This window comes from Paroedura picta, chromosome 9 (assembly GCF_049243985.1).
Source record: "Paroedura picta isolate Pp20150507F chromosome 9, Ppicta_v3.0, whole genome shotgun sequence".
Taxonomy (NCBI): domain Eukaryota; kingdom Metazoa; phylum Chordata; class Lepidosauria; order Squamata; family Gekkonidae; genus Paroedura; species Paroedura picta.
The window spans coordinates 39,314,926-39,325,891 of NC_135377.1; positions in this window are offsets into that span (position 1 = coordinate 39,314,926).

A 10,966-nucleotide genomic window follows, 5' to 3' on the forward strand; every position below is an offset into this window, starting at 1 on the left:
TCCATTTTTCATTTTCACTAAGCAAGGCCCCCATTAGTGTGGTTTTTCTTTCCACATAACGGAGAAGAATAGTGGTTTTTATCTGTAATTATTTCTGTTACTGTGGTACAATCAGTCCTTTATTAATGCTTCTGTACAGATAACAAAAAGGAGAGCTCTTGTACAAGCAAGTCTTCAGTATGTATGCTAGGTGAGGCAGTAATGCATGACACCTCAAGTATTTGGGTAATGGTGGTCTGATTATTACTAATCATTATCTGCGGTACTTTACAACACTGAAGTGAAGGAAGAGACTGAAAGATTCTTGTTAATGCAAGATAGCAAAAGCAGCAACAGAATTAGAAAAGAAGTAAAAGGAGAAGGTTATATAAGTTTATAGCTAACTGGTTGCATATATAAACATAACTTTGTTGCGGGACTACAATTTGAGGAATGGATTGAAAGATGGAGAAGCGATTTAGCATTCTATTGGGAGAAGTGTACTGGGCAGTCATGCAGGAAGATGTCTGTTCCAACCACATCCTTCTTCAAGATAATCTACTCCCTAGCTGGCTGGCTCCCAATTGTACCACTGGCTAAGGGAAGGACATGGGAAAGCCCGACTAGAAGCAAGATGTGCTTCTCAGGCTTACTTGGGACTATTTAAGGGAGTGGTTCATAGTTGGTTGTTCGTTCTGCCTTTCCGGCCACCCACCTGGAAACAGCCAAACATATCACAAAATCATCACTAATGTCCTTCAACTAGTTGAATGGAAAGATTCTTTTTCTAGGATCCCAGATTGCTCAACTGTATCCCCAGGGACCTTTTCTGCACTGGGAATTACTGCTTGTCCAGTGACGGGGTTAATTCCTTGTTTTGCATGACATTGGCAGTGAGTCAGGCCTGTCCCAGGCATGGCCCACCTCAGGCCCTCTATATCTGCATTCCATTTTTTTGCCCCAGGCAGCAACAAGACCTCAGTTAGGGCAGGCCTATGCAGCAGAGAAAGAATTGGGCTGTCCAGGCCCATCTCCTTCCCCAACTACAGCATCCTGGAAAGGACAAAAAATGCCCCAGCTAGCTCCATGGCACTGCACAGCACTGCTGAGCTGCCTGGGGCATTTTTGTTTATTTGTTTAGGAATGCAGTATTACTACTGCATTCCTAAATAGGGGGAAAAATGTGTGGCAGAACCTTTCTGCACCACCTGCTTCATCTGGAGGCAGAAATCCAGGGTGATGAGTGCGCTGGCAGAAACAGTTCCCCTGAGGACACAGGAAGGGTGGAGCAAACTGCCCCATCGCAAACACTCGGTGGCTGTCTGGTGTGGTGCTGCTGGTGTGGTAAATGTCAGGGAGAGGCCAACAAAGAGCAGAAGTATTAAACTCTTCTGACCTCTGCTTTATACCTTATGCAGCATTCTGGCTGGACAAGAGCTCACCTTCTCCGTACTATCTTTCTACCCAACATTTATAAGCTGGTAACATTAATGAAGTTGTACTTTTTTTGTTGGTTATTTCTCCACATTACTCTCACGATGGATGCAAATCCAATGTGCTCATGAATAATGTTGGCTTTGTTGCATTTTTTTCTCTTTAAATTTTTGTAATTCTAAAAGATATATTCAGTATTGTATTGCTGTCCTTTGGAAATCATACTTTTTCATAGGTGTTTCTGGCTTTTTCTACATAGAGATTGTTCTATGAAACTTACTTTCTGTTTGGAAAAAATTCACCAAACTCACTGTTGAGGAATGTACAATATGTAATTCACCATAGAAGCCGTGGCCTTCATTCCCTGCTTGTGAATTGCTCAGGAGCATCCAGTTGGCCCCCATGGCTTTCCTTCTGTGCTGTGATTATAAATAATCAGTCTCTCTCACACCTCACAGTTGGGGGTAAAAGAGCAGCCATGATACTTCAGACAAATGAAATATGGACAAAGCTCTACACAATTTCATTCTAAAGAAATGTGCACCCACAAAATATTAGCATATCAGACATCCTTTTTACTGGATTTGTGCTAGAATTCTAGAGCAGTCTTTACTGGTATTCCCATGAGTGGAGCTGAAGACATCACACATCAGAAACAACTGCACTGCAACTGCCACTACCTTTCAAACAAAGGCAGTCTCACTTAAAACAGCTTTGCTAAAAGCCTTATAAATCTCCAGGGGCTTTTTATATTCTTGGAGAGATATGTCAAGTCCAATTACTACCGTTGCTAATAGTTCTAACCTAGTATCTATAGCAAGACGTGACAAGTGCTGGAATACAGCTGTAAGACTTAACAGAGATAATGTGTACCCTGTCGAGATAAGAAAGAACTGTTTAAAACAAAAATAGTAGGTTCCCTAACAGTTTGATATCCAGATGGGACATCTACAGCTTGTTCCTGTGTGCCCCAAGAACCCTGCTTCTCTTAATCATGCTTTGTAGTAGTCCAGCTTTTAGCTCAGGTTGTTATTTTATCAAATTATTGGAACTGTAGCTACTGAAAGGTAATAGGTTGGTGTTCCCCCCTCAATCTCACTCCTTTCCATGTAACAGCCTCCTCCATCTTGTATGACTTTTGTACACACAATTCTGTGATCCACAGCACAGCTTTTAAGAATGCTCTAAGAGGATGTCCCCTTCTTTCTTCAGCAGCAATTCAGACTTTTTTGGGGGGGAGGGGGCGTGTTCCATCATTCTGCTCACTCATTCTGCTGCCAACAACAACTCCATACATCCAAAGCAGAATAAAGCTTTTGTTATGTCCTCCTTAGCTTGTCTCAGCCTTCCATCCTTCCGAGATCGGTAAAATGAGTACCCAGCTTGCTGGGGGGTAAACGGTAATGACTGGGGAAGGCACTGGCAAACCACCCCGTATTGAGTCTGCCATGAAAACGCTGGAGGGCGTCACCCCAAGGGTCAGACATGACTTTGTGCTTGCACAGGGGATACCTTTACCTTTTGCCTTAGCTTGCTGAAGGCAGTTCATACCAGTGGTAATGGCCTAATCACCGCTCTGTGAAATCATTTATGACAATTTGTGAAAAGCTTCACTTGACAGAACTCCCAGCCATTTTTGCTTGTTCACCTGCTAATTCCCATTAATTCTTTGACCCTATTTATTACATGGGAAGTGTAATAGGACATTTACATCCGGTAATCCCAAAGAGAATTCTTAATGAATAGTTAATTTTAACCCAGCTGAAATAAAACTGAAGTTAGAGGAGATTTGCCAAGGATAAATGTGGCCAGAAGATCCATCTCCAGCAATACTTTCAGAAGATATGTATTTTACTATAATGAAATTGAATTCAATCAATAATTGTACAAATCCTTATTCTCCATCAGAGAGCTGAGAAGTCACACAAAACCTGCCAAGACATTAAGCTGAGAGGTATTACGCAAGTTATAGCCCTGAGAAAGCGAGTTGGGGGGCTGGGACAACAGTGTACATGTTCATTCGATACAAGTGGGGGGTGGGAATCATCTTTTTAATGACAAGAAAGTCTTGTGACATAAAAAAATTATTTGAGCTCAGCTTGTTTCTAAGCAAAATGAACATACAGGCTGGGAGAGATGCACACCTAGTTGAAATCTTGTCTTTAACACTTTGATCTTTGCTTTAGGATGCTTAGGGCTGATCCTGTGTTGAGCAGGGGGTTGGACTAGATGGCCTGTATGGCCCCTTCCAACCCTATGATTCTATGATCTTAAACATTGCAGTATTAGTATACTATCATATTGGTGGACAGTGCAGGTGACACATTCTGGCATGAAGAAGCAACAGTAGTGTTGTTTAGTTAGGAATAAGACCCACAAAGCTTTGTAGCGTACTTCCATTGGGCTTTATATATTAGTATATTTGATTTGATATTTGATGGCTCAGTAAATCACAGGGCTTGAGCATAAATACATGATTGACACCTTCAGCTGTGTAAATCAAACCCCATTTCAACTGCAGCCAGTAGCTGGTTTGTAAATGTCACTATTTGCTTTGGTGTAGCCAAGAAGCATTGTCCATGACCCAGTCTCAAATCTCTTCATGAAAACATTAAGCCAGGTCAAATAGAGTCAATTTGAGGACCTTTTGGTGAGGCACACTGATTATGTAGAGGGGTCAATAAACAAAATAGCATAGTTAACTTCACAAGAAATTTTGATGTATATAATCTCACTTTGAGCAGCAAAGATCTAAAGATACATGATCAGTGTGGTGAAGTGTGTGCTTATTGTTCAATTACTGTCACTAGATGAGCTAGCTGCACATGTTGAATGGTTACTTCAGATTATTCTCTTTTTATTAGCCCATCCATGTTTTGGTCACATGATCCACTAAATTCATAGAGAGAACAAAGAGAGAAGGGAGCAGGACCACAGCACTTGGCATAGCCTCCAAGCTTTCATTGGCTCTTCCATTCATGTACATGTTGTTTGGGCTCTGTGAAAAGAGTTAGTTAACATATTGCAGTACGCCCCATGGATTATAATTAGGGCAACTCACAGTAATCCTCTCACCAGAAACTGCTTTCTATAGAATTACCATTTACCCAGTGGCAAAGATGGGCTTATAATTTTTTATGAATTAATTCATCAAAGCCCTGTGGCCTATCATTTTTTGCCCAGATAACGTAACAACATGCTAAATGACAAATACAGCATCCAAACACGGAACCTAAGTCCATGAAACTGAAAATGTTTTTCTAATTGACAAGAAGACAATCCATCCATATTAAATACCTGAATTATTTAGAACAGTGGTCCCCAACCTTTTTATCACTGGGGACCACTCAACGCTTGACAATTTTACTGAGGCCCGGTGGGGGGGGGTGTAGTTTACTCCTCTACTCTCAACCACTGCCCTAACGCTCTCTGATCGCTATGGTAATGTTTAAACATCCCTTCAAAATAAGATACAGACACAACAATGAACATAAGGAACATTTTATTTTCATGGAAATTTTAACTCATGACAATGACAAATCAATGGGAACCCTGAGCTTGTTTCTCTGCAACAAAATAGTTCCACCTGGAAGTGATGGGAGACAATGACACCCGAAGTGTGTTGTAAAGGGCCGGGGGGGGGGGATGAAGTAAAGGGCCTGGGAGGGGGGGAGAAGGCGTCCTTCACGGCCCACCTCCAATTAGTCGACAGACCACATGTGGTCCGTAGCCCACAGGTTGAGGATCGCTAATTTAGAAGGTTTATCTTAGACCATTTCCATTTGGATCTGCATTGTTAAAGTGCCGCCTTTTTCGTCCATTGCTGCACTAAAATCCACCTTGCCAGATGCAGACGCTAACTGCCCTCTTACTTACCCTGCAGCAAGGAAATTCCCAGCTACAGAGAATTCATCTTTCAAGGCAGAATTCATCTTTCTAATTTGGGGTTGCCAAATGGGAAAATGCTTGCATTTGGATTTTTTCCCCCCATGGCTGCCATTTTGAGTTGCTTGTGTATGTCCTCTTTCTTGTTCCCATCCTCCATACATCCTCGCACCTTCCATCTGGAAAAATCTTTTTTTTAAAGGTGTAATTGCATTACAACACTGTTTCCAACTGTAAAGAAATAGTAATTATGCTGCAACAGCATTGTAACATGATCACCTACATTAAAAAAAAATCAGCATCTTTCTCAAGTAAGGAGTAGGAAGTAGAGGCAAGTATTTGACATCATCCAGCTTGAAATATTGGCAGATACAATCAACAGGGCAAAGCCCACACAGGGACTGAGCAGACATGGACTGCTTCTGAAATTTTTATCATGGTGGCTCTCTCCTGTAATTAATTAACAACAGTGTTATGTTAATTTATACGTTTTATTCTATTTTAAACTGCCTGGAGTCTCACAAGCTAGACAGTTAATAAATAAAATAGAAAAAATAGAAAAAAATAATAATAAACACACCACACAAATGCATACATTAAGAGGCAATGGCTAGCAATGCATGTTTACAAGAAATGTGTTGTTAGTTGCAAAGTCGTGTCCGATCCATCGTGACCCCATGGACAATGATCCTCCAGGCCTTCCTGTTCTCTACCATTCCCCGGAGTCCATTTAAGCTCACACCGACTGCTTCAGTGACTCCATCCAGCCACCTCATTCTCTGTCGTCCCCTTCTTCTTTTGCCCTCAATCGCTCCCAGCATTAGACTCTTCTCCAGGGAGTCTTTTCTTCTCATGAGGTGGCCAAAGTATTTGAGTTTCATCTTCAGGATCTGGCCTTCTAAAGAGCAGTCTGGGCTGATCTCCTCTAGGACTGACCGGTTTGTTCGCCTTGCAGTCCAAGGGACTTGCAAGAGTCTTCTCCAGCATGAGTGTTCAAAAGCCTCAATTCTTTAACGTTTGACCTTCCTTATGGTCCAACTTTCACAGCCATACATTGCAACTGGGAAGACCATAGCACTCTCCTTCTTAACCTGCATCAATAGGCTCTTTAGTTCCTCTTTGCTTTCTGCCCTTAGAGTGCTATCATCTGCATATCTGAGGTTGTTGATATTTCTCCCTGCGATCTTGATCCCAATTTGTGACTGATCTCGTGATGTGCTCCTCATGCAAGTTAAATAGGCAAGGCGACAGTATACAGCCTTGCCAAACTCCTTTCTCAATTTTGAACAGATCTTATTTACCCCCCCCCCCTTGGGAATTAAAACTATCAAGCAAAGCTACAGGGTGGCCATCCAGAGTGCATGTCTAGTCTTTTCAGGGATGAAAGGAAGAGGCCAGTACCCACTGGCTTGCCTAGCCATGCTCCGACCTCATAGGAGAGGAATGCTGGGAAAATGGGATGATATCTTTCCCTCTGGATTTCTCGCTCCCTAGATTGCTAGGAGCTTTTCATTTTCAAAGAAAAAAAAAACTGTTTCTATCTGTTAATAGGTGGGTCAAAAGTTCAGTTGCACCATTACCCTGTGACTGGCTTTTCCATGCATGTTCTGATCACATCTTGTCAGTCAAACGTTATAGGAGAAGCAAAAGCTTAAACTAGATGTAGCAGTTCCTAGCCTCTCCTATTCTATCCTCCTCCTGATAATCTTTGCATGTTGCCTCAAGCAGCAGTTTCTCTTCCAATTATCTCTTCATGCAAGCTGTTCCTCAGCTCTCCAGTCATTCAGCAGCAGAACCTCCAAGAATGAACTTCTGAACTCTGGACAGTTTAACTATAAATTGCTTAACCTATCTCTTGCTTCCAGATACTACCTGGGGGTCTTCCAGTAACTGGTTCTGTCCAGTTTGACCACAATTTAGGGAATCATCTCCGGCTTTAAGTCTCTTTTTATAGCTGGAAATATTTGTTCTTCTCAGCTATAGCTTCTAAGCATTTAATTCCTTATCCAGGTTTTATCTTTATTCTGGGATGAGGTTTATTGGACCCCAATTTCATGGGTTCCCATTTTTAAATTTCAGTCTCACCCATTTCCTTTGTTAAACTACCCTACCAAAGAGACCAGTAATTCCTGTGTTATTATGATTCGTTCTTTTCATTTCTCTCCCTGTCTTTGAAGACAATACAGTCTCATAACATTTCCAGTGCCTTGATTTTCATTTACTCAAGGAAATATATTTAGGATCAGGGTTGCTAGGCAATTTTCTGTGAACATACAGTTCTAGAGTACATCACTATAGCAGGAGAGAAACAGGAAGGTCAGGTGAAATAATTATGTTTGTGTTGTAAATCACAAGGGTTGGTTATTCAGTTTTAAGTTCAGCAACCTCATTCACATTTTTTTCAAAGAGCTGTTTTTATAATAATGATGAATCTTTCCAGCTTTGCTTCTGCAAGTTAAATGCTTCATTATTGTAAACGGCTTGGTATATTAATGATAATAACCATTCTCAAATTCGCCATTTCTAAAAAGTGTAATTCTTATCAGTGTTGAGGAAACACCATGAATATCTTGTGGATGTACTTATCCTGTTCTTTGGATTGCTGATGCCCTCTTGTGGCAATAAGATAATTATACACACTGACCATTCTTGATGCAAAACCACAAGTGATGGTTTTATTTCAATCATGAACAAGCATTTCAGGTGTTTATCCTCCCCCCCCCCAGCCTTTTCTAGGTAAGTCAGGTTTTAGGAGAGGGAACAAATGAAGGGTCAAGGGAGTCGGACAACAGCAGCAAGCCTTTTCCACAAGTGATGTGCATTCGCTAGTCTTGGCATATCCAAGGCAATGTATATATGGGAGAAAGAGATCAACCTGTGGATCCCAGTTCTGTCCACAAGCAAATAAAGTCCATGTGTGTTCATTCCAACCAAGAGACAGCACCCATGAATGTATACACTGTATGCATGTATGCTATTTCATGATCAGAAGCACTGTTTTTAATGTTTCCAGTTACAAATGTGCATTCGTAGATGTTGTGCCCATGCCATATTTGGGGAGGCCAGACTAGCAGCTTTATTATGAGACTAGAAAATAAGCACGCTGTAGTCTAAATACAAGAGCCTCTTGTGGCGCAGAGTGGTAAGCGGCAGAAATGGTGTCTGAAGCTGTCTGTCCATGAGGTTGGGAGTTCAATCCCAGCAGCCGGCTCAAGGTTGACTCAGCCTTACATCCTTCCAAGGTCGTAAAATGAGTACCCAGCTTGCTGCTGGGGGGTAAAACGGTAGTGACTGGGGAAGGCACTGGCAAGGCCACCCTGTATTGAGTCTGCCATGAAAACACTGGAGGGCATCACTCCAAGGGTCAGACATGACTCGGTGCTTGCACAGGGGATACCTTTACCTTTACCTGTAGTCTAACTTTGGGTGAGCAAAAAGCGGAAATAAAGTATTTGAAATTCAAGGAAGATGATTACAGTCTCTACTTTATTCAGGTGTTGAGTAATTGTTAAGAAGTCAGGGACATTAATTGCTTGGCAAATGTACTCCTATTTTTTCTTCTAATTGGGAGTGGTCCAGTCCTGCCAAGAAGTGGATTTCCATACTGGCCATCCCACATACCCACTGGAATTTCTCCTGAATGCATAGAGATATTAAGGTAGCAGTGAACAATGCCAACAAATTCTGCTTCAAATGGAATTATGCATGCAGGAAAGGTGATTTGGAGCATCTGTGGGTGGCATGCATATAAACCCAAACATCCACAACTGGTAATGTTAACAACAGCAGCAACTTATAAAGTCTTTTCAGTGAACATAACAACACAGTACAGTATTGAGTGTCTTATTATAGGTCCTTTGGGGCCACAGTAAATCTTCCCTCTAGGATTATTAAGGGTGGACTCTGAGGCATTGTATCATTTTGAAATCCAACCTCCAAACCTCCAGGAATATTTCCAACCCAGGGTAGCCAACCTCTAGATGGGACCTGGAGAGATCCTGGAATTAAAGCTCATCTCCGGACTGTAAAGATCAGCTCTCCGGGCAGAAATGGCTGCTTTGGAGGGTAGAAAGTGTTGTGCAGAAGAAACATTTAAGGCCTCCTACACAGGTTGTGAAGAAACACAGGCCTACTGCACAGGGTTATTGTACTGCCCCGGTGGGGAATCCGGCTGGCGGTGGCACGGGCACTAGGAACCACTCAGCCACCGCCCATGGTGCCTGGGTGTATCAGGGGGGCTGTGGGGATTGATTTGGTAATGCCCAGGTGAGAGGAAATGAGAGGGACTCAGTGGTCGAGGAGGTCCCCTTGTATCTAGCTCGCATTCTCAACCTTGGGGGTTCTTCTATCCCAGCCCGGTCCGGCAGATCATGCCTGTCTACTCCGGGCAGGTCCAGATGTGCAGGGGCCACCCAGATTGGTTGCTGCTCAGTTTGCTGGAGAATGGGGGGCTCCCGCACCCAGCTTCCCATTTCTGTCCCCCACACCCTCTACACGACAGGTTCCCCATGGGGAGAAGATGCAGGAGTGCTCTGGGCCATGGCCCTGTGGTCCTCTCCCAGGTCTGCTGCGGTGTTAGGGGGTGGCATGGGACTCAAGATTGCTGGTACCAGGTCAATGGTCAAGGCTCTCTGAAAACCTTCCCCTCCCACCACAGCTCTCTCTGGGATCGGGCCCAAATCTTCACTGCGCACTCGTATGCCTATGGCAATGAGGGGCTACTGTGCCACGTATAGACCCTGCAGGGCCTCAACCAGGGAGTGCAATTTGGGAGTTCTGGGTGGCAAAGAGGCATCACAGATTCTTTTCACTGACAAACACTCCTGGACCTCATTCTTCCCTTACAGGGGAAGCATCCTTGGTAAGGAGCTGCAGCCCTGTAAAATGCTCAATGTCCAGGTGGGCCACTAGACTCCCCTCAGGGACAACCAGTTTGATACTCCTAGTTGGTCTGGCCAAGGTGGATTGAGGCTCATAAGCAGGGTGCTATCCCCACCCATTGGGGGGGTCTCAGTGTGACCGTTTGTCTCCCCGATCTAGGGTTCAGTTCCCTGTCTGACTGGACCCCAAGCCCCTGTGCCCTATCCTTCCACCATTGCCATGGTTGGTGGGTGTGCAGAGAGTTGGAGGGCTAGCAGGGAGTCAGTGGGGTCTCAGTCAATCTGTCAGGAACTTAGGTTTCAGTAGCATTGGCAAGACCATTCCTTGGATTTAATCCACATGACTTTGAACTATTTCGGCACAAAACCTGGAGACATCCAGACTGACCTTTTCCCGGATGCCAGGAAGTATCCCGCTTGGCCCTCAATCTGTTCCCATGGGAACCCAAGCCACATGCTGATAAGCCAGAGCTCCCTGCAGTGAGGGGGAGTGGAGGTAGTTGGAGAGCCAATGGCTGTAATTTACAAAGGAATGCAAAGGATGGGGGAAGATTGAGCATAGCGAGAATAGGCACCTGGCCTTGAAGTCAAGTCTCCCGGAGACCCAGAAAGCATGTCATATGACAATAGGAAGCAAAAGAACCTCCACAACAGTATCAAGTTTCATCTGTACAACAACCTTGCACAATAGGCCTCAAATATTCCAAGAGTTGCAGAGAGAGATATGCATGGCTTGGCTGCATCTGCCCTCAAGCAGCAAGGCCGGCTACATCAGTATTTTAAGTCAG